Raw genomic sequence first — 22,856 nt, 5'->3', positions numbered from 1 at the left:
AAATAAATTGGAAGACCATAGGACATTTACCTCACAGACCTGTGGAAGAGGGAGGAATTTATGACCAAAGAACTAGAGATCACTATTGACCACAAAATAGAAAATTTTAATTATATCAAATTGAAAAGTTTTTGTATAAACAAAACAAATGCAGACAAGATTAGAAGGGAAACAATAAACTGGGAAAACATTTTTACAGTCAAAGGTTCTGATAAAGGCCTCATTTCCAAAATATATAGAGAATTGACTCTAATTTATAAGAAATCAAACCATTCTCCAATTGATAAATAGTCAAAGGATATGAACAGACAATTCTCAGACGAAGAAATTGAAACTATTTATAGACATATGAAAATATGCTCCAAATCATTATTAATCAGAGAAAAGCAAATTAAGACAACTCTGAGATACCGCTACACACCTGTCAGACTGGCTAGAGTGACAGGGAAAGATAATGTGGAATGTTGGAGGGGATGTGGGAAAACAGGGACACTTATACATTGTTGGTGGAATTATGAACACATCCCGCCATTCTGGAGAGCAATTTGGAACTAAGCTCAAAAAGTTATCAAACTGTCCATATCCTTTGATCCAGCAGTGTTACTACTGGGCTTATACCCCAAAGAGATACTAAAGAAGGGAAAGGGACCTGTATGTGCCAAAATGTTTGTGGCAGCCCTGTTTGTAGTGACTAGAAGCTGGAAAATGAAAGGATGTCCATCAATTGGAGAATGGTTGAGTAAATTGTGGTATACGACTGTTATGGAATATTATTGTTCTGTAAGGAATGACCAGCAGGATGAATACAGAGAGGATTGGCGAGACTTACATGAACTGATGCTAAGTGAAATGAGCAGAACCAGGAGATCATTATATACCTCAACAACGATACTGTATGAGGATGTATTCTGATGGAAGTGGATCTCTTCGATAAAGAGAGCTAACTCAGTTTCAATCGATCAAAGATGGACAGAAGCAGCTACACCCAAAGAAAGAACACTGGGAAATTAATATAAACTGCTTGCATTTTTGTTTTTCTTCCCGGGTTATTTATACCTTCTGAATTCAATTCTCCCTGTACAACAAGAAAACTGTTCAGTTCTGAACACATATATTGTATCTAGGATATACTGTAACCTATTTAACATATAAAGGACTGCTTGCCATCTAGGGGAGGGGGTAGAGGGAGGGAGGGGAAAAATCGGAACAGAAGCGAGTGCAAGGGATAATGCTGTAAAAAAAAAAAAATTACCCTGGCATGGAGTCTATCAATAAAAAGTTATTTAAAAAAAAAAAAAAAAAAAAGGAAGTGAATAGAGTGCCCCAAGAAGACTCATCTTCCTGAGTTTAAAGCTGGCCTCAGATACTTACTAGCTGTGTGAACCGGGGCAAGTCACCCAAACCGGTTTACTTCAGTTTCCTCATCTTAATATGAGCTAAAGAAAGAAATGCCATATCACTCCAGTATCTTTGCCCAGAAAAACCCAAATGGGGTCTGAGAGTCTGAAATGACTGTGAAGTTTGCAGAACATTTTCCTCTCAGCAACTACTGCAAGTATTATTATTACCACTTGTAATTATTATCCCTAATGGTTGTTTGCCCTTTGTTTTCGAAGAAGACCAACAATACCATAGAGCGAGGGCTTGACTTGCTCCTGAACTGGATTTAAGGAAGGCAAAGTTGCACAAAGTCGTCAGCCCTGCTCTCTCTTCCTGGGTCAGTAAAGTCAGTGATAGGACAAAAGACGGTGAACTAGGATGTAGGGGATGACCTTAACAGTCTGGATGTCTGGCCAAGCTCTGAGGGCTCCCCAGCCCCTGCTTCATCCATCTTCATGGCCACTGGGGCTCGCTGTTCTCATTTACTCCTTCCAAACAGGCAAGTCTTGCCCACTTGGGGCAGACATACCCCTAAGTTACCCATGGGCTGGAGGCCAGCTGCTTGCTCTAAAGCTGACTTAGCCTGCCTGCAGAGAGAGTTTTACCAGGATATGGCTGCTGAGGATGCTAAGTCAGAGAGGTGAGAAGTGAATGAAGGGGGACACCAAAGGTGCATGTGCAGCCCTGGCAGCCGAGGCGCTAGGGCTGCCCAAACACCCCATGACAACGACAGCAAAGACACAAGGAGAGGAGGATCTCATTCTTGGTCTCCAGTGTAGCCTACAGGAACAAAAGGGGAGAAAGGATGAGGCAAGGCTTGTGAGCATCAGACTCACTCCAAGTCAGACATTTATTAAGTGCCAGGCACTGTACGTGATCTTATAGACACACACACAAATGCAAAAGGAAGTCACTGCCTTCAGTTACTGAGCTAATTAACAGGCAACTATGTAAAATAAAGGCTGCAAGAAAATCTGGACCAGGATCACACAGAGAAGGAGACATAAAAAAAATAAGTCTTCCTCATATTTTTCCTTTTCTTTTTTTTTTTTTTTTTTTTTTTTAAAGCAACAGATCAGCCTGCTACAAGGAAAAAAATGTACACAGGACCCGCAGATTTGAACAACGAAATCGACACTCAAACCAAGAAAATCAATTTATACAATAACTTCCTGTAGATCTCTGAAGGTGCTATCTCAAGAATATACAGTTTCCTTTTCTCTCTGCCCCAGGGGCCAAAACATTCCAATTGCCCAAGTGAAATATTGTCAGATAGAAGAAAGAACATTAGTAAAAAGGAGTCAGAAGGCTGGCTCTCATCCCAGCCCTTCACTATGTGATAAGCCTTTCCTTTTCTGGGCCCTTGAAAAATGAGGGGGTTTCTATAGTATCTTCTCATCCTGACATTATTTATTCTAAGTTCTAAGACCCCTTCCACATCTAATACCTCTCAGTTTTGACTCTAACTTTCTAAATTCTAAGATTCCTTTATTGATGTTTTGCCTCAGATTGGCTTAGCACAAAGTCATTAGAATGGCTGTGCCATTCTCACTGCCATTTATATTAAGGGAACAGCTATCTGCAAAGCTTAGTCTGACCCTGAGGGAAAAGAAAGAAAATAAGGGAGCTCATTAGCAACCCCAATTCTAAGGAGCTATGAGTGAGGGGGATCCCTACAGTTGAAATACTAAAGGTCAGGAATGTATAGGGACCAATGTTCCAACCCCAAGTCTACTATTTACTTACTCACTACTTATGTAACCTTGGGGAAAGCATCCTTGCTATCCAGGGCAGCTAGGTGGGGAATAGATAAATACTGAGCCTGAAGCCAAGAAGAACTGAGTTCAAATGCAAACATACACAATAGCTGTGTGAATCAGTTTACCTCTGAATCAGTTTCCTCATCTGTAAAACATACTGCAAAACATTAAACCCTCCTAGGGTTGTTGTGAGGATTCAATGAGATAAGCATTATAAAACATTTAGCACAGTTCCTGGAACATAGTAAGTACCATATATAAATATTAGTTATTATTATTGCTAATTTCTCTGGTCTTGAGTTATAATCTGTAAAATGGATTGGAACCGACAATCTCTAAGGTCCCTTGCAGCTCTAAGAATATGATCTTATGAAGTAACTCTGGAATGATGATCTACTTACTGACCTTGGGACTGAATGACAGATCTGATGACTGCCTTTCTCTAGTGCTTCAAGGCCAGAGCCTGAAGGGGAAGGAAGGAAACATGTGCCCAAATCATATTCCCAAAGCCTTACCTCCCACTACTTGCACTAGGAACCCAGAGTCTTCAGGACTTAACCTATGACAGAGTCTCCACTTAATACTCTGCAAAAGGCTCTGAAAAAGGTCTCTCTTTTAAACGTTTCACTTAAACTTAAAAAAAATAAATAAAGAGAAAAAGAGATTTTTTTCTTTCTGAAACCCAACCTTCCATGTTGCTAGAAATACAACCAACCAGGGGAATCAAAGACACTCCAGATTTGTGAGTATATACAAGATGAGAAACAGAGGAAGAAAACACCGAGCAGGAGATAAGGTCTTAGAAGGCAAAGAGATTCTAAAATTAAGCTTTCAGCTTAATTTAATTAATTTTATTTATTTACTTATCTTAATTTAAAACTAAGCTTTTAGCTCCTAAGAATTATTAAACATTTAAGAGCCAGATCTTGTCACCCGTTGAGGGGGGAAAGAGAGGGATGTCCTGCCCATGATAGGATTTAGAAGGGACAAATCAAGATTGAACTACTATTCTTGACCTCAGCTTCAACACAATCTCTCCAAAACCCATGTGGCCAATTGCTCCTGCCCACTTGACTTCATGTAGCACCCCACACCCACCCTGGCTGAAGAAAGGGAACAGAAGCCTCCGGCCTCTCCTAGCACTCAGGAATCTCCCCCCACTTCTGCTTACCACTCCAGCCACTGTATTCAGGTTAAAAATCCAAACTAGTTAGGACCTTTTATGAGAAATAATTCTGACTCACCCTCACCTAGTTAATTCCATCAGTTGCTCCCCCTGGTAAGACTGACTTCATTTTTCTCACTGACTTCCTCCAGCCTGTTTTGAACAGACATATTGCTCAAACTTCCGGTTCCCTCTGGAGAAAATAACAAAAATCAGACTTTACCTTTTATTTTTCATTTTCATCCTCTTCTCTTTTCTCTACCTAACTGCTGTCTCCCAAGGAAACAAGAAAGACTTCGGCCTTCTTCAATCCCAGTCTCCCTTCTCAACAAAACTGAGTCACTGGGTTCACACATGCAGAAATTTCTTTCCCTGGGCTGCTTAAAGTGAATCCCTTCTGGAACCCACAACTTCCTGCTACTGCTCTCCACATCAACTCAGAACAAGCCTCTCAGGGTACGCGCTGCAGCCCCAGTGGTCAAAAGGGCGCTTCAAGAGGGCCTGGAACCCCCAGATCAAGGGGCCCCGGGGGACCACACTCAGAAAGAAGCAGAGCCCTTAATGCTGTGGCCAGATTCTGGTTTTAAACTGCTCAAAAGAAATAAGGCCCTTACAGAGAGACAGCTGAAATAAAAAGCAAACGCGCAAACTCTGGCTACCTCAAAATGTTGCTCCCTCTGGGTAGCAAAAAGCCTTGAATGTTCTATATTCTGCTGATTTCACTTTCATATCGACTTCACTCCTTTCTTCTCTGTTCCTACTGCCCCCATCCTAATTATCATATTGCCAAAGACCTGAACTTCTGAAACAGTATTTCAGTCTTCCCCACTGAAAATAGATTTCAGTGAATCTACTCTTTACTCTTCAGTGGCAGAATCATCTTTATTACAGACAGTTCTCATGCATGTGGGGCAGCTAGGTGGCTCAGTGGATAGAGCCTTGGGATTAGAATTAGGATTCATTCATTTTCCTGAGGTCAAATCTAGCCTCAGACACTATCCATGTGACCTTGGGCAAGTCACATAACCCTGTTTGCTTCGTTCATCTGTAAAATAAACTGGAGAAGGAAATGGCAAGCCATTCCAGAACCTTTGCCAAGAAGACCTCATATGAGGTCACTAGGAATCAGACAGAAGTGAACAACTCTTATTATATTTTATCAGTTGCCATCATATTTTTATGTTGTTTTTCTTGATTGTTTTCAGAAATTACACATCCACAGAAATTTGGTTCCGAAGATGGGAAGAGATTTCAGATTGTGTGGAAGCAAAATCTATCAACAGAAAATGTTTTTAAATAACTATCAGTTGTATAATAACTAAGTTTGGCCCCAGTTAAGAGATATGAGAATGAAGATCCCTGGTGATAGAGTGCAAATTGACACTTTTAAGAATGATTAATGAATGGGGAAATAATTGGTTTTTTCCTCTTTTTCTTAGAAAAAGGGGGGAAAGAAATGGAGGTAGAAGAAAAAGGTAGATTTTTGTTTATTGAAAAAAAATAAATTTTAGTTAAAAAAAGAATAGCAGCAGAGAACTACAGATGTAGACCATGGAATATACTATGAGATGTGATTGTAAGAGCTTGGTTAGTTTTGCTGACTTTCTTTTTCTCTCTTTTTTCTTCTTTGTTATATAAGAGATGGCTTTCTGCATGGGGGAGAGAAGGGTGTATATTGAGAAACTGATGTAAAAACAAAAGGTTTCAATAAAATTTCAAAAAATATCAGTTATTATTGCACAAATTATAGCAACCCTGGAATATTATAGATCCTCCTAAGAAAGATCTATAATCACTCAAAATAGTTCAGGATAGTTATTCCCACTGGAAAAACTAGCAGATAAAAAAATTGCCTATTGTCCAAATTATGATATACAGCTGGGTGGATGGCCCTTGGAGCTGGTCCTTCCGTACACATATCTTAGACACTATGCAAGAACAATGAGCTGGGCCCAGAATCAAAGAGGAAGAAAGTTAGCTGGCTTGCATTTGGGGAACTGCCTGGTGCTTTTTATGATCCTAAGCATTTCCCAAAGGCCCAAGTACAAAAATATAACAAAAATAATATTCTTTGGAGGGAGTATGGTACAGTAGATAAAGGGAAGAATTGGAATAAAAAAATCTGGATTCAAGTTGTGACCTTCATATAGTCTATCTTTCTCATAGAAAGCTGCACTCTGAACTTTTTTTTTTACTATGCCCAGATACCTTTGGTCTGCCTTCCCTCCCTTTCAGCTTCCTCTGATGTACTATTTTCCCCCATTAGAATTTAAGGCCCATCAGAATCAGCTATACCCAGAGAAGGAATACTGGGAAATGAATGCGGACTACTTGCATTTTTGTTTTTCTTCCCAAGTTATTTTTACCTTCTGAATCTGATTTTTCTGTGCAACAAGAGAACTGTATGGATCTGTATACATATATTATATTTAAGATATACTTTAACATGTTTAACATGTATGAGACTGCCTGCCATCTAGAGGGGAGGGGGGAGGGAGGGAAGGAAAAAGTTGGAACAGAAGTGAGTGCAAGGGACAATGTTGAAAAATTACCCATGCATATGTTCTGTCAATAAAAAGCTATAATTTAAAAAAAAAAAGAATTTAAGGTCATGAGGGCAGGGGCAGTCTTTCAACTTGTGACTATATTCTGTGATCATGTACAGTGCCTAGAACAGAGTAAGCACTTATTAAATGCTTATTGATTATGTGGCTGTGGGCAAGTCACTTAATCTCCCAAGGCTCCCAGACAATCCTCTAAGTTATAGAAAAGTTGCTCAACTACATTAATGGAAGCAGTTTCCAGAGTGGAATCATGATTACATATATCATGTTACCTTTAATAGGGAGTCAGCACCTACATAAAGCACCCATGCTTTACTATTTACTTTTAGTCAGTTGTCTCCCTACTAACATTCTCCTTTGACTCTTTGTAGTGGTTTGGGGATGACTGTCATTTCCCAAGAACTGCACCAATGAATCCCAAGCTCAGGAGGTTTATAGACAGACATGAACAAGAATCACACAGAATGCAAAGGCAGAGACACTACTAAAGTCTCTAGGACCACCCTGGTGCATATAACACTGGATGTGGAGTAAGCTTGAAATGATCCTCAGACACTAGCTGGGAAACTCATTTAATTTTTCTATGGCTCAGTTTCCTCATCTATAAAATGAGGAGCCTGGACTTGAAGTCATCCTTCTAAAGTCACTCCCAGCTCCAAATGTGTAATCCTATGAAGATCACAGATCTCCTTGGAGCAGCAGCTCACATTTATATAGGGCTTAAAGATTTAGAAGGCATTTCTCCACAACAAAATTATGAAGCAGAAAGATCCTTATTTCCATTTTACAGAGGAGAAACTTCATGAAACTCAAAGAAATTAAATGACATGGCCATAGTCTCACAACTAGTGAAAGGCTAGACGCAGATTCAAATTCAGTATTCTGATTCCCAGATGAACCTCCTTACCCTTCACTATATCATACCGACTCTCTAATTGAAGTAATAACAAGAACTAGAAGTATGAAATGGATTAGTGACATAAAAAAATCAAATCAGACATTCATCACAAGTAACAGATTTATTACCTGAAATAGCTCACAAATATAACCAACTACGACTAAGCAAGCCATGTCAGGTGATTAAGCAACTTGCTTTTGCGGGGAATGACTTTTAAAGGTTCAGAGGAGAGGAGGGGTATGGGGTCTAGGGACTAAGAGGAGGAGTGTGGGATGAGCTGGGACCGGGCAGGCAAGGAGGAGCCAGGTTTGACTGACCAGGAGTCAAAATTGTCCAAAATGTGCTAATCAAGACACTCTGATGGGAGTTAGGATGGGGTGGATGGATTAACAATGGAGCACAAATGAGCTGATTTAAGACTTCTGACTTCATCTCATTCTATGCTAACCAAACAGTCTGGGAAAACTGACCTGATCATGATTGATAGCAGGAACAAGATGGGCTCATTTTAGCAATTCCTGAGAATAAGGTGGTTTAGAGTTCACACCATAACAAGACAAACAAGGACCCAGGGAGATAGGAGATTCAGGGTCAAATCCCAGCTTTCCCTCTGCTCCATCGGACCTCAGTTTCTCCATCTGCAAGTAACAGGCCACTGATCCCAGTGTTTAGGAGCATGTAGCAAGCCACTGATAACCCAATTCTTTACATGGAAGAGGCGGAGAGCCTGCTCCTTGGAGAATCATGATTTATAATGCAAAGACTTGAGGCAAGCATCGATGTTCTGTCAGTGGTCCTAGCCTGTGACTAGGAACTTCTTAGATTAGCTATATCTGCATAGCTATAATTCAACTATGCATTCAGAAGGCGCCCAGAAATCAGGACCTTCTCCGGGTTTGCCTCTTCTCCAAGGAGAAAACATAATGTAAAAGGAGAAGCTTAAGGCCCTTCCCATCCAAGGTCAACAGGGAGTCCCTGAGGACAGCCCTCAGTTCTTGGTCTTGATATTTGTTCTTCTATTTTAGGAGAAGGAAATTGGAGGCTATGACCCTATAAAGGCCAGGAGAACAAGCCCCCCAGGTCTGGGAGTTGAGTTCGTGCCATGGTTTCAGCCAGATAGTCCTCCTCTGAGGCCCTAAGACATGAGAAGCGGCCTTCAGGGCTCCATCCTGGGGTAGTGGAGACAAGGCTTCAGCCAGCAGCTATGCTGCATTTGGATACAATTTGGAAGGACTAATCTTTTGTAAAAAACTGTTACTTCTAAGCCCACTTGCTCAAAAACCAATGAGATACAATTGATAAATGGTAAAGATATAAACAATTTTCAGATGAAGAAATTAAAGCCATTTATAATCAGATGAACACATGCTCTAAATCACTATTGACTAGAGAAATGAAAATTAAGACAACTCTGCAGTACCACTTCACACCTCTCAGATGGGCTAAGATAACAGAAAAGGATAATGACAAATGTTGGAGGGGATGTGGGAAAACTGGGACATGATACATTGTTGGTGAGTTGTGAAATGATCCAACAGTTCTGGAGGGCAATTTGGAACTATGCTCAAAGGGCTATCAGATGTGCATACCCTTTGATCCAGCAGTATATCTACTTACTGGGCTTATATCCCAAAGAAATACTAAAGAAGGGAAAGGGACCCACATGTGCAAGAATGTTTGTGGCAGGTCTCTTTGTAGTGGCAAGGAACTGGAAACTGAGTGGGTGCCCTCAATTGGAGAATGGCTGGGTAAGTTATGGTATATGAATGTTATGGAATTTTATTGTTCTGCAAGAAACGACCAGCAGAATGATTTCAGAAAAGTCTGGAAAGACTTACATGAACAGATGCTGTGTGAAGTGAGCAGAATTAGGATAACATGACACACAGTTACAGCAAAAATCAACTGATGGACTTGGATCTTCTCAACAACACAGTGATTCAAGGCAATTCCAATAGAATTGGGATAGAAAATGCGATCTGCATCCAGAGAAAGAACTATGGAGACTGAATATGGATCAAAGCATAGTAGTTTCACCTCTCTCTGTTTGCTTTTTTCTTTCTTGCGATTTTTCTCTTTTGGTCTGATTTTTCCTGCACAACATAACATCTATTTATCCTATATCTTTGAAATAAATATTCCCTTTTCAAATCTAATGGATGTTAATTGGCTAAATAGAACAGAGATGCTACCAGAGGAATCTAATAGTGGGGAGACCATATCAAAATAAGAGTTTGAGTTAAAGTCATTAGAGAAAAGACTCTCAGTTCCTTAGAGGAGATCCTAGCTGGCTTTGCTCTAAAATAGGAACTCCAGATAGTACTCATGACATGGAGAGAACCCTTACCTTTCACCCTCACAGAGAGTAATGTGAAAAATATTATGAAATGTTCTGAGTCAGAGTGAAATGACCTCTCCAAAAAGCCAATTTGTGTAATGGACAAAGCACAAAAAACCTAAGTTCAAGTCTCTGCTCTCCCACCGATTGATGGGAACAAGCTCTAACAATTCCTGGGCCTGTGATTGCAAACAACTAATTTGAGTTGTATTGTTTTCTTTTGGCAAAATGGAAATGATAACATTTGTGTGCCAATATACTGCCTTCAGAGGATTATTGTGAGTTAAACACTTTTAAAACAGTACCTTCTACATACATGGGAGTTTTTTATATTTTTATTACTACTAAAAACAAGTGACACGTGTCTGTAGTCAGATCCTGGGTAGAGGTTTTCAGGGGCTCCCAGACCCTATTGCAGAGCTGCCAAACACTGCAGTGCAGAATACCACATCCTCTGGAACAGTTGTTTTGTCTTTGCTCATGACCATGAGCTCCTCAGGAGCAGCTGTTGGGTCTGCACCTAGCTCAGGCCTAGACACTACAAAAGTACCTGGGGAAATGCATTACTTCCTACCCCTGCCAAAGGCACCCATGGGTCACAGTTCTTCTCCAGGTTTGAACTGCACATGTGCCTTAGAGAACATGGCTTGAAATCCTTCCTTCAGAAAAAGGCACCTCAGAGATCTTGCCCTAAAGGGGCACATGACAAATATAAAATTTCCAAGGAGAAATGCTAGTACTGTACAACAAGGAACATGCTGGGGTTGGAGTTAGAGACACTGAGTCCAAATTCTACACCTGTGTAATCTTGCGTTGGTCATTTAACATCTCCAGGCTTTAGTTTCCTCATCTATAAAATGAAGTGATTGGACAAATTATTCCTAAGGTCCTTTCTAGCCCTAAATCCAAGAATACTCAGATTTAGGGAATAAGCTTCCAAACCACACACCCATGCTGACCTACACCCACCTTTGTGAGTTTCTGCCAATATTTTGCTAATATATCTCTTTGCATGACAAGTATACAGAAAACAGAAACAATGAAATTTCTAAGAATAAATTATCTTGCTTGTTTCCACTGACTTCTCCCGCTGATAAGATAGGATTTCTACCTAAGATAGAAGGAGCCTAAGACCATGTGTCTCCCTCTAAGGCTCAAAGCTGGGGCCCAGAAAAGTTAAGTGATTTGCTGATGTTCACATAGCAGCAGCTCAAAGCTATAACTTGAACCCAAGTCTTCTGACTGCAAATCTAGGATTTTCCCCACCATATTATTCTTAATTTACAAATGATGACTTTGAGACACTCCCAGAGAGGATGTCCAACATGTCCAAGAGGCTAGATTCAAATCCAAATTCTCTTAACTCCAAATTTAGCATTTATTCAGTTGCACCACTGTGGCTTTGACTGAATTCCTTTCCACTTAGTTAAAGAAAGCTGTAGCCTGCCCCCTCCCCTGTCAATGTCTCTTGTTTCCTAAAAACCCTTTACTCATTGATTCATCATTTATTAAGCATCTACTATGTGTAAGATATTATGAGTAATATCAAGATTATTATTATTATTGTCAATAATAACACCATCATTTATAGAGGACTTTTAGATTTACAAAGTACTTACAAAATACAAGGCAGAAAAAAAGGACATTACTACTCCCCCTTTACAGATGACAAAACTGAGATTTAAAAAAAATACAGTAATTACTGAAGCCAGGGTTACGAACTCAGTTCTCCTAACTTCAATTTCCATAATCTTTCTACTATATCACTCAGCTTTGAAAGAAGGTAAGAATTCCTATTCTCCTGAAGCTTACAGTCTCTTCACTTAGTACCCATCTATAACTTAGTAAATCCTACAGAGTTGCCTAAGGCTCAGAAAGATTAGTGCATGTATATGCCAAAATGTTTGTGGCAGCCCTGTTTGTAGTGACTAGAAGCTAGAAAATGAAAGGATGCCCATCAATTGGAGAATGGCTGGGTAAATTGTGGTATATGAATGTTATGGAATATTATTGTTCTGTAAGAAATGACCAGCAGGATGAATACAGAGAGGACTGCGAGACTTACATGAACTGATGCTAAGTGAAATGAGCAGAACCAGGAGATCATTATATACCTCAACAACAATACTGTTTGAGGATGTATTCTGATGGAAGTGGATCTTTTCGATAAAGAGAGCCTTAATTGATCAAAGATGGACAGAAGCAGCTACACCCAGAGAAAGAACACTGGGAAATGAATATAAACTGCTTGCATTTTTGTTTTTCTTCTCAGGTTATTTATACCTTCTGAATTCAATTCTTCCTGTGCAACAAGAAAACTGTTCGGTTCTGCACACATACATTGTATCTAGGATATAGTGTAACCTATTCAACATGTAAAGGACTGCTTGCCATCTGGGGGAGGGGGTGGAGGGAGGGAGGGGAAAAATCGGAACAGAAGTGAATGCAAGGGATAATGCTGTAAAAAATTACCCTGGCATGGGTTCTGTCAATAAAAAGTTATTTACAAAAAAAAAAAAAAAAAAAAAAAAAGGAAAGGTTAGTGCTTTGTCCATGATTCCACAACCCCTAAATGTCAGAGAGGCAATCTGAAGCCATGATCTGAGTCCAGTCTATCCCTTGTGTCAGAATGCTACTCCTTATTAGTTGTTGTTCCATTATTTTTCAGTCCTGTCTCCATTTGGGGTTTCTTAGCAAAGATACTGGAGGAGTTTGCCATTTCCTTCTCCAGCTCATTTACAGATGAAGGAATCTGAAACAAAACAGGGTTAAGTTTCTTGCCCAGGAACACACAGCTAGTGTCTGAGGACAGATTTGTACTGAGGAAGAGAAATCTTCCTGACTCCAGGCCAGGTATGCTATCGTTGTGCAGCTAGATGGCCCTTCTTGTCTAGGAGGCAAATAAAATACAATATTTATTAAATATATATGTATGTAAATGTGTGTATGCATAAAATACATATGCAATGAATATACTAATGCATTAAGATAGCTGGACAACTCTAGAAACTAGTCTAAAAATGGTCCAGGACTTGAGAAAAGACCAAGGTCCCAAAGTGGTATTTGAGCTGTTCCTTAAAAGACAAGAGTGAAAAAAGACTGAGACGTGAAAGAAGGGCTTTCCTGGTGAAAGAAGGAATCAGTAGGAACGAGGAAGTTCAAGACTTCCCTGAGAAACAAGCAAACAGAGCAGTACACTGAAGCAGGAGGCTCTGATGGGGGCAGAAAAGGAAGGACATCTCTAAATGTCTGATAGGAAAAGAACCAAATACAGAGTTGGGGGAGTCCCAGATGCTAGACTGATTAGGACTGAGGGCACACAGCTTTGACAGCAGGATCCGCACCCCATCATGGCCCCACTTTTCACAGGGAGTAGTGAGGCAAAGTATCACAACTCATTTCTAGCCTGGGATTGGGGGAGTATTTATGTCAGGCTGGGGAGGACTCGTGCACTACTCCCCCCCAAGCTTTGTGACCTACCTTCCCCTCTCTGGGATTCCGCCACAGCAGAAGTCTGGGAGATCAAGCCAGTAACACAGATGGCCATAGTTCACCCAAGGAGAGACGGACTCTATTAACAGGCCTGGACCAGGACTACTTTATAAAACCAAAAGATTTGAGCAATCCATTTCCCTTCTCCAGGACTCAGTTTCCTCAATTGTAAAATCAGTCAGCTGGAATAAATGAGGCTGAGGATCCCTGAGGACCCTAAAGGAAAGGGAATGTGCTCCCACCACCCCTCTTCCCCAAATCTCTTTTTGCAAAAATGTTAAGAATGAACACTCCTGCAGCTGGACAGATGGTGAATTCCCTCAGCTCCAAGGGCTGACTCAGCTCCAGAAGCTGGGGCCATGTCTCCAACTCCTTCCCACTTTTCCATCTGTTGCTCTGGCCTCCGGCCTCCTCTCCCCATGTCCTCTTTTCTCCTGACCCCAAGTTCCCTGGGCATTTGGGGGCAAGCTCCCTAAGTGTGGGGCACTCATCATCATCGTGGTGGACTAAGTCAGACATAACACCGGGTTAATTCAGTCAACTTCCTCTAAGACGGATTTGCACACATGCAATGCACAAAGGGGGCATTCCAATGTGACGACTCACCTCCAGGCCCTTTGCCTTCATCCAAAATTTCCCTGGCTGGAGGCTTCCTGTCTGATCCCTCTGTTATAAGAGACCACATACTCCTGGTCAAGGGCTGAGGCAGCTGAAACCCTTGACAGAAAGCACGGGGATGGATAAAATGACTCCTAAAAGCTCCCTTTGATCACAGGAACATAGAATTTGATCTGGAAGTTTCTCCTTCTCTAAGGAAATAGCATGCAATTGCTTTGCAAACTTTAAAAACACTATAAAAATGCCAGCTATTACCACATTCTCCACATAGCTACCATATTGATATTCTTAAACACAGGTAACCATGTCACTTTCTTACTCAAAAAACTCCAGTGAGTCCAAACTGTCACTAGAATAAATTCCATATTCCTCTATTTGGCACTTCAATTTCTCAGTGACTTGTTGTTCATTCATCACTGATTATCTATTATGAGTTAGGCCCTATGCATGATGTAAAGAATGGGAGAACAACACTTAATAAAGTCAAGGAAAGGAACTAAAGAGAACAGCTTGTACATTTGGTATATAAAATAATCAAAATAAATGCAACACAATTTCAGAGGGGTAGGGCCTTCAGGAAAATCCCTAGAATAAATTTGCACTTGAAAAATATGATTGTTCCCATTTTATGGATAAAGAAACTGAGCTAGGAATCCGTAGCTGCATCCAAGACTCGAGATTTCAAGGGATAAAAGGGGAAAAGGGAACATAATAGAATTGGAGAGAGCTTAGGCAAAGGCATGGAGATGAGAGATAGAATTTCATGTGTGGAAAACATTAAGCAGACCAGTTTGGCTAGAACATAAAAAAAAGTTTGAGAGGGAGTAATGGGAAATAAATGTGGAAAAAATAGATTGAAAACAGATTGTAAAATGTTTTAAATGTCAAGAGACTTTATATTTTGTCCTAGAAGTTCCTGGGAGCCATTGAAGTTTCTTGAGCAGGGAAGGAGCATGTATGTTTTAGGAATATCCATTTGGCAGCTATGAAGAGAGTGGATTAGGCAGGGAAGAGACTGGAGTCCAGCAGATCAATTATGAAGCTACTGCAATACATCTTAGTGATCATCTTGTCCAATCTTCTCATTTTACAGCTGTGATCCAAAAAACTTAAGTGACTAGTAAATAAAGTTATTGTAAAACTGACAACTATGTAAACATGAGTTATTATGGCAGTTCTTTCTGACACCTTTGGCTACCTTGTATTATATATATTACTATATAACTATGCCCCAGGCAAGTCAGTCTATGAGTTCCTCCAGGACAGAGAGAGAAGACCATGTCTTCTTCTTCTTCCTCCATAATGCTAGGCAAGCAATACATTTGCCAAACAGGGGAGGGGAACACAGATGATGTGCAAGAATTGGGCAAATGAGAAAGAAAAGAAGCCAAGAAACCATAATTCCAGGGGATGATTAGCAAACCATTTTTAAGGCACTATTATCCAGAAAGATTTTTAACCATCTCAAATTACAATGTAAATATGCACTCCCTAACCCTCCATCTTCCCCCTCAGAAGGGAGACCAGTGCCCAGCAACTGTGTTTTTAAGTGAGCCCATATATCTGAGCATTTTTAGGAAAAGAACTTAAATGAAGAAGTCTTCCTATTCTTATGGTTAGTTCCAAAGTAAACACATAGGAACCACTTTTACCTGCTTCTTTTTCTTTAATTGGCTGTTTCTACCAAAGAACCTACAGAGAACATTACTAATACTTGCCATGGTGCATTCTGGTTCTTGGGCACTGTGGGCAAAACCTAGGAAGTAGACGGCCAGTGCCTTTCTCATTGACTACTAATAAATACATCTAAAGACAATTTTAATTGCCAAAAGAGAACCAAGCAACACAATTATGCTCCTTCCAGGTATAAGCAAGCTACAATCAGTTATTCTTTCCCAATATAGGACCTCAGACTACTAGAGGAAACCCATATCATCCTATCCATCTTTCTTTCTTTCTTTTTCTTTTTTATTTTTAAAGAAATAATATGAGAAAAGAGCAAATCAGATTCAAGCTTGTGGTTTTGGAAAGTTTGGAGACTGGTATGTCTGGAGGGAGAAATAAGATTGGAGAGATCAGGGAAGCCAAGTAGAAAGTCTGAATTTAATGCAATAAGAAATCATAATTACAGGAACACAGATTTAAAGTGTGGTCTATCAGGTGGCACAGTGGATGGAATCCTAAAGTTGGAATCAGGAAAATATGAGTTCAAATTCATTCTCAGACATTAATTAGCTGTATGCTGACTCAGTTCAAGTCACTTTTATCCTTCTTTGCCTAAAATGAGCTGGAAAAGGAAATGGCAAACCATAATCTTTCCCAAGAAAACCTGAAATGGGGTCACAAAAAGTCAGACGTGACTAAAAATGACTGAACAACAAAGATTTAAAGCTATCTAGTTTATATCATGCTGCTTTCTCAGGGAATATCTTTTATAACAAGGGAATGAATAGCTGTCATTGCATTAAAAAAGATGGAATGGATTTTTAAAAGATAGATTCACCCTAGTGAACGTCCCATGGAACACAGAATTGCTAGCTAGATTCTTGCCCTGTTTTACTCCCTAGCCATATGGCCATGAGACCCTTCTGGGTCTCACCTTCTATAAAGTAAGAAAGAAGAATTGAACTAGATGATCTCTGTCACTTTATGATCTACTGGAAGGTAGAGGGTAGGAATGTCTTACTCATTAATGTATCCTGTGTCCCCCAAAGGCAGACCACTGGCCTTTGTACACATCAGTTACTTTAGGAAATATTCACTTAATCAAATTGTGGATATAACCTTGGATGTGAAAGGAGCCTGGTCCCCTAGTCCCCAAGACAAGAACTAGTTTTGAGTCAAGAGAAAGCCATAATCAGAAAATAGCTACCTTCCCATCAAGCTGATACCTATCCAGGGAGAGCCCTGAACAAAGTAGGAAAGTTAGGAAAATTATTTAACTTTTTTCCAAGGACTGAGTCTCCATTGCCAAAATAAGGTCTATGTTCCCCAATGCCTTAAAAAACAACTTTGCTTTCTTCTGTGTCCAGTTAGGATCGTTCCTACCCAAGATCTACCTTGTGTTCTACCCTACTACTGACAGAATCATCTTTACTCATGTAATGGAGAGGAGGAGGTACAGAAAACTGGCCCATGAGGGCCTTTGAGTGGGTTGCTACAGTGTACTGGGTGTGATCCAAAGATTGAACCCCCTCGGCTAGTTATCTCTCCCTCGTGCTCAGATGAAATTAAAATTTAAAATAAAACCAAGGAAACCTTTGTTCTGAGGTTCATATATAAGTGAGGAGGAACTCTACAAGGCTGGGGAGGTTGAGCACTGATTGGATTTATCTAAATGTTAACTGGCACAATACTATCTCCCATTCTGGTTGCTACACCAAAATGGTTTAAATGCAGCTCCATCCAGTGCTTGCCATATATTAGGTGTTTAATAAATTATTCTTGATTGACTTATGGCCCCAAAGAGTCATATTGGTAAAGTAGGAAGAATGTAAGGTTTGGAAGGCAGGAGACTTGGCTCCCATACTACTTCTAAGACTTTTAGCAAGCTCTTCATTTCCCCCAAATTATGTTCCTCATCTGTAAAAAGGGGCTGTAAATACTTTTAATAGCCATCTAATGTGACGAGCTCTTTAAAAACTCTGAATTAACTACAGAAATCTGAGTAATTATTACCATAAAAGTATTCAGAGAAGGAAATCCCACCACCTTCGTCCTTAGCCCACAAGTTCAACTCCTCCCACTTTGAAATCAGGCCTAATAATTTCAGTTGAGGAGAAAAAAATTATCTTTGGCCTCTGAACAGGAGCTAAATGAATGATATCTTTATTGTCAATATTTCCTGGTCTGGAGCCAAGAGAAAAAAAATTTACTTGAGTCCATTTAAGTTACCACTCTGCCTAGGGCTTTCTGCTACAGAAGCCAAAGCCGATTCTCTCTGAGATCAAATATCATATTCCCCTTCCTCTCAGTCTCAGATAAAAGCAGATACAACCATTCTCTGGCTGAACAAAACTGTCATATCAAAATTTGATGAAGTGAATCTATTTCAGATGTGAATTTTTGTGTGCTGGGGTGAGGAAATTTATATCTAGGGAAGGAAAAAGGTTTGTTTTTATTCAAGAAACAAGTAGCTTGAACTTGACTTTGGGTCATTCATTCAAAGTCTGGAGGTCCAGATTATATAAAATGGCAAACATGAGTCTCTGCTCCTAAGGACTGGATTTATTATTATTGACATTGATTACTGACTTAATAACCAGCAATTCAGTGAAAGAGTTGTTGCGCCCAGCCCTGTGCCAGGTGCACTGAAAGTTACCAAAGAAGAATAAGCACTAGATCCTAGAACTAGAACTGGAGTTCACCATCCGGCTGGGGAGACAAGATGTCTTTGAAACAATAAGAGAACAAGACAAGGCATACATAATACATAGACTGCCTAACACTGTAGAAGTTTAGAGAAGATAGACTGGGGTGAAAAGTTCCAATGAGTCCGCCACTAACTTGTATGTGTGCTGTGAGTAGCTGCTTAACAAATGTTTGCTATTATTGAGACCAGCATGGATGGCACTGTGGAAATAGCCCTGGATTTGGAATTGGGGGACTGATCTGAGTTCATTCAAATCTGGGTTCAGCCAAGAGAACATTGTACACAGTAACAAGATTATGTGATAATCAACTGTGATAGACTTGGCTCTTTTCCACAAAGAGATGATTCAAGGCAATTCCGATAGACTTGTGATGCAAAGTTACAGCTGCATCCAGAAAAAGAATTATGGAGGCTGAAGATGGATCAAAGCACAGTATTTTCACCTTTGTTGTTGTTTATTTGCTTGGCTTTTTTTTCTTTTCCATTTGATCTCATTTTTTCTTACACAGCATGATGAATATCTAATGTTTAGAATTGCAAGTGTTTAACCTTTGTCAGATTGTTTGCTGTCTTGGAGAGGGAGAATAAGGAGAGAGAGGAAGAAAAATCTGGAACACAAGGTTTTGCAAAGGTGAATTCTAAAAACTATTTTTGCATGTATTTAGAAAAATAAAATACTATTAAAAATATTTGGGTTCAGCCACTATTTGCCATCTATGTGATTAGGGGCAAATCATTTATAGAAGTTAAGCAATTTGAGGACAGGGCTTTTTAAAAATAAATTTTATCTCCAGCACTTAGTACAGTAACTGGAACATATAATAGGTATTTAATAAACTATTGTTGAGTTGAACTAAACTTCTCTCAGACTCAGTTTCCTCATCTATAAAATGAGGAAGTATACCCAATCAACCAATAAGCATTTATTAAGCAATTTATTATACACTAAGCTCTGAGGTAAGCCCTAGAGATACAGAGACAAAAATGAAACAATTCTTGCCCTCAAAGAGCTTAGATTCTGATATGGAAAACAATATGAATATGCAAAAAGGATGAAAAAAATACAAAATAATTTTGGAAGGGAGTTTCACTAGCACTTGGGCAGCAGAGGAATTCAGAAAATAGGGCTTGAGTTGAGTCTTGAAGGAAATCAAGGATTCCAAAGAACATATGGGATAAGGGATTGCATTCCAGGCATAAGAGACAGCTAGTACAAGGACATAAAGATAGAAAATGGTCATCTCAGCTCCTGCCTTGAAACGGAATTTTAATGAAATTCACAGTGGTATTCACTATAATCATCTCACATCCATAGAGTACATCTGAGTTTACAAAATGCTTCCATCAGAGAAACTCTCAGAGGTGATGCAATTATTCCTGCTTTACACATGAGGAACTTGAAGCTCAGAGACTAACTGGCTCTCCCATCCCACCATTCTAGTTTGGGGAGTCAGAATTCACTCGGGTCAATTGCCTCCAAGTTCAGTGTTCTTTCCAAAATCATACCGTATATTGCAAAACTTCAATAATAATAAACATTTATTAAACCCTTATTATATGCAAAGCATTGTATTCAGTGGGGGTGAGGTGGGTACAAAAATTAAATAAAATTAAAGACGATTTCTATTAGGGAGGCAGCCAACTGGCACAGTGGGTACAGAATGACAACCTTGGAGTCAAAGGGATCTAAGTTCAAATCTAGCCTCAGACTCTTAATAACTGTATGACCCTGAACAAGTCACTTAACCCGGTGTGCCTCCGGTTCCTCATCTGTGAAATCAGCTGGAGAAGGAAAAAGCAGCCACTCCAGTATCTTTGGAGGGCAGGGGGTGTCTGAATGGGGTCGCAGAAGGTCAGACACTGCAAAACAGCAAATTCTAGTTTTTCTTTTACCTTTCAGGATTATGATGAAGATGGTTCAGGACAGGAAAAGATGGGGGGAAAAAAAGATCTGGGCTTCCATGCATCCAGAAGATCTGGGACTTTAAACTACTAGGCCAAGTTTATAAAGTTCAAGCCACTCTATTTCCCTCAACCAGATCTTTCAGGATGGGTACCAGTTATCCTTCCCCAGTTCACAGAGTGGCTTCTCCTTTTCCAATTAACTCTCTTTCCCTTTTCTGTTCTTCTTTACGTGTACTCTTCCCCCTCCCCATTTCATTAAAGCGCTAGCTTCTTATGGAAAGGAGCTAGCTTGTCTGTATTTTATCTCCACTGCTTAGCAGGGTCTGGCACATAATAAGTGCCTAATAAATAAATGTTCTATTTATCTCTAAGGAAATTCCAACCGGAAACACTAGCTCATCTTCTCCAAAGAGGCAGTCAATAGAGGGAATTTCTAATCAGCCAATCATATTTTCTGACTTAGCCCAAGGTTCTGGATTAGTCACAGCTCCTTTCTCTGGACCAGTTGGACTATTTGAGAGTTAGAAGAGGTAGGTCTAAGGGATCTCCTTGAATCAATAATGTGGTGTAAGTGATAAACAAGGTCATATGCAAATTAGCATGTGAAACAAGGAGTGCATCCTGGAATGACTAGACACAAGGACAATAAGGAAGCTCCTCTTATCAGAAGTCTTTATTAATTAGGTGTAGTCAGAGTATGGAGGGTAGTAAATCTTTGAAAATCCTCAGCTGACTCAAAAAGAATCTCAATTTAGACTTGTAAACCTAGCATGGCTATTTGGATAAGAATTACCAATTCTTATTTGATATATATATATATATATATATATATATATATATATATATACCAATAATATCAATAGTATCAGAGTTGCTATTTAGGAGCCTTGTTAGAAGCTAACCTAAAAAATAAACCTTACACATTTAAATAGTGGTTTAAAAGGTTTACAAAATAGTTTTCTCACAATAACCTTATGGAGCAAGCAGTAAAAATAATATTTGAGGGCAGCTAGGTGGCACAGTGGATAGAGCATTAGCCCTGAAGGCAACAGGACCTGGGTTCAAATGTGACCTCACACTTAACACTTTTTAGCTGTGTGACCCTGGGCAAGTCACTTAACTCCAACTGCCTCAGCAAAAACAAACAAACAAACAAATAAATAAAAATTATTTGACTAATAATCAAAATTAGATAACCCTAAATCCTATTCTTTATACGAGGAAAGAGGACTTGTTACTTGGCTGGATGGAATATCAAAAAATGGGATAAAATCATAGGATTCAGCGCTGGTAATTGAGGTGTTAAAGTTCATAGAGTGCCTGGTCTGGAGTCAGTTCCACCTGCCTCAGATACTAGCTGTATGATCCTTATATCCCTGTTAGCCTCAGTTTCCTCATCTATTAAAAAAAACTGGAGAAGGAAAGGACCAAACCACACTAGCATCTTTGCCAAGAAAATCCCAAATGGGGTCACCGCAACAGAACAGGAAACCTTAAAGGTAAGCTGGTTTAATTCTCTTACTTTGCAGAAAAGGAAACAGACATGGGCCACAGCATTAGTAGGATTCAAATTCTTTCCTCCAAACCTTCCTTCAGGAAACTGAGGCTCGGAAAGATTATAAACTTCCACAAACGTCAGGTCTCCTAACTCAAAGGACATTGCTCTCCCCAAGTCACCGCCTACACCTCGGGTCAATTCTGTTTTTCAGAACGGAAGAGGCCTTGGAAATGATGATCCAAGCCTTTCCTTTAATAGTGAAGAAACTGGAGGAGAAAGGACGTGCGCAGTCATAGAGCAATTTTGCGGCAGGCACTGGAATTCAAACTCAGTTCACCTGAACTTTCAGCCCAGCTTATCTCCTCCAAGCTGTCCCCGATTCCCAACACAATCTTCCCCTAAAATCACTCCCTCACACTAGGGCTAGGCGCCTTTCACTAGGTGTGACTTCCAACGGGTGAGCTTTCCTCATTTTGAAGGGAAAAGGATCGCTGGATCACCGCCCGAGAAACGTGCGCCCAGAAGAGGGAAAGCTAGACCGCTGTCTCTCACCCTTGGCCCCTTCCTCGATTACTCCTCACTTCGCCATCTGTCCTCGGATTCCAAACAAGGTAGCTCATTCTTTTCCCGCCCTTTTGGCCGACCCTGGGCAGCTTCCCTCACTGCAGGTTCTCCAAGGATCATGAATCTCCACTCCCTCTCAGCAATCCCCCCATCAGTTCCATCCATCTTCCTGGATGGGCAGGATACGGTGCTACCTCAGCCCGGGTGCACAACTAACAGACCCCAAATCTTCCCCTCCTGCCCGATTGCTTTGGAGATTGTAGAAAGCAAAGAGCTGAGAGCAGAAGGATCCGGGCGCTCTG

The 22,856-nt window shown here is 40.1% G+C and overlaps 1 protein-coding gene across 1 annotated transcript in view; it reads right to left on the bottom strand.

The window, feature by feature from the left end:
• Positions 1-5,142, bottom strand: part of ADCY7 (adenylate cyclase 7) — an 87,870-nt gene extending 82,728 nt beyond the window's left edge. Inside the window, exon 1 of the mRNA XM_051979816.1 lies at positions 4,529-5,142. The gene's annotated coding sequence lies outside the window, so the exon portion shown is untranslated. The remainder of the gene's footprint in view (positions 1-4,528) is intronic.
• Positions 5,143-22,856: the final 17,714 nt, after the last annotated feature.

The sequence above is a fragment of the Antechinus flavipes genome, chromosome 2, assembly GCF_016432865.1.
Source record: "Antechinus flavipes isolate AdamAnt ecotype Samford, QLD, Australia chromosome 2, AdamAnt_v2, whole genome shotgun sequence".
Taxonomy (NCBI): domain Eukaryota; kingdom Metazoa; phylum Chordata; class Mammalia; order Dasyuromorphia; family Dasyuridae; genus Antechinus; species Antechinus flavipes.
This window is presented reverse-complemented; position numbering and strand designations above follow the sequence as displayed.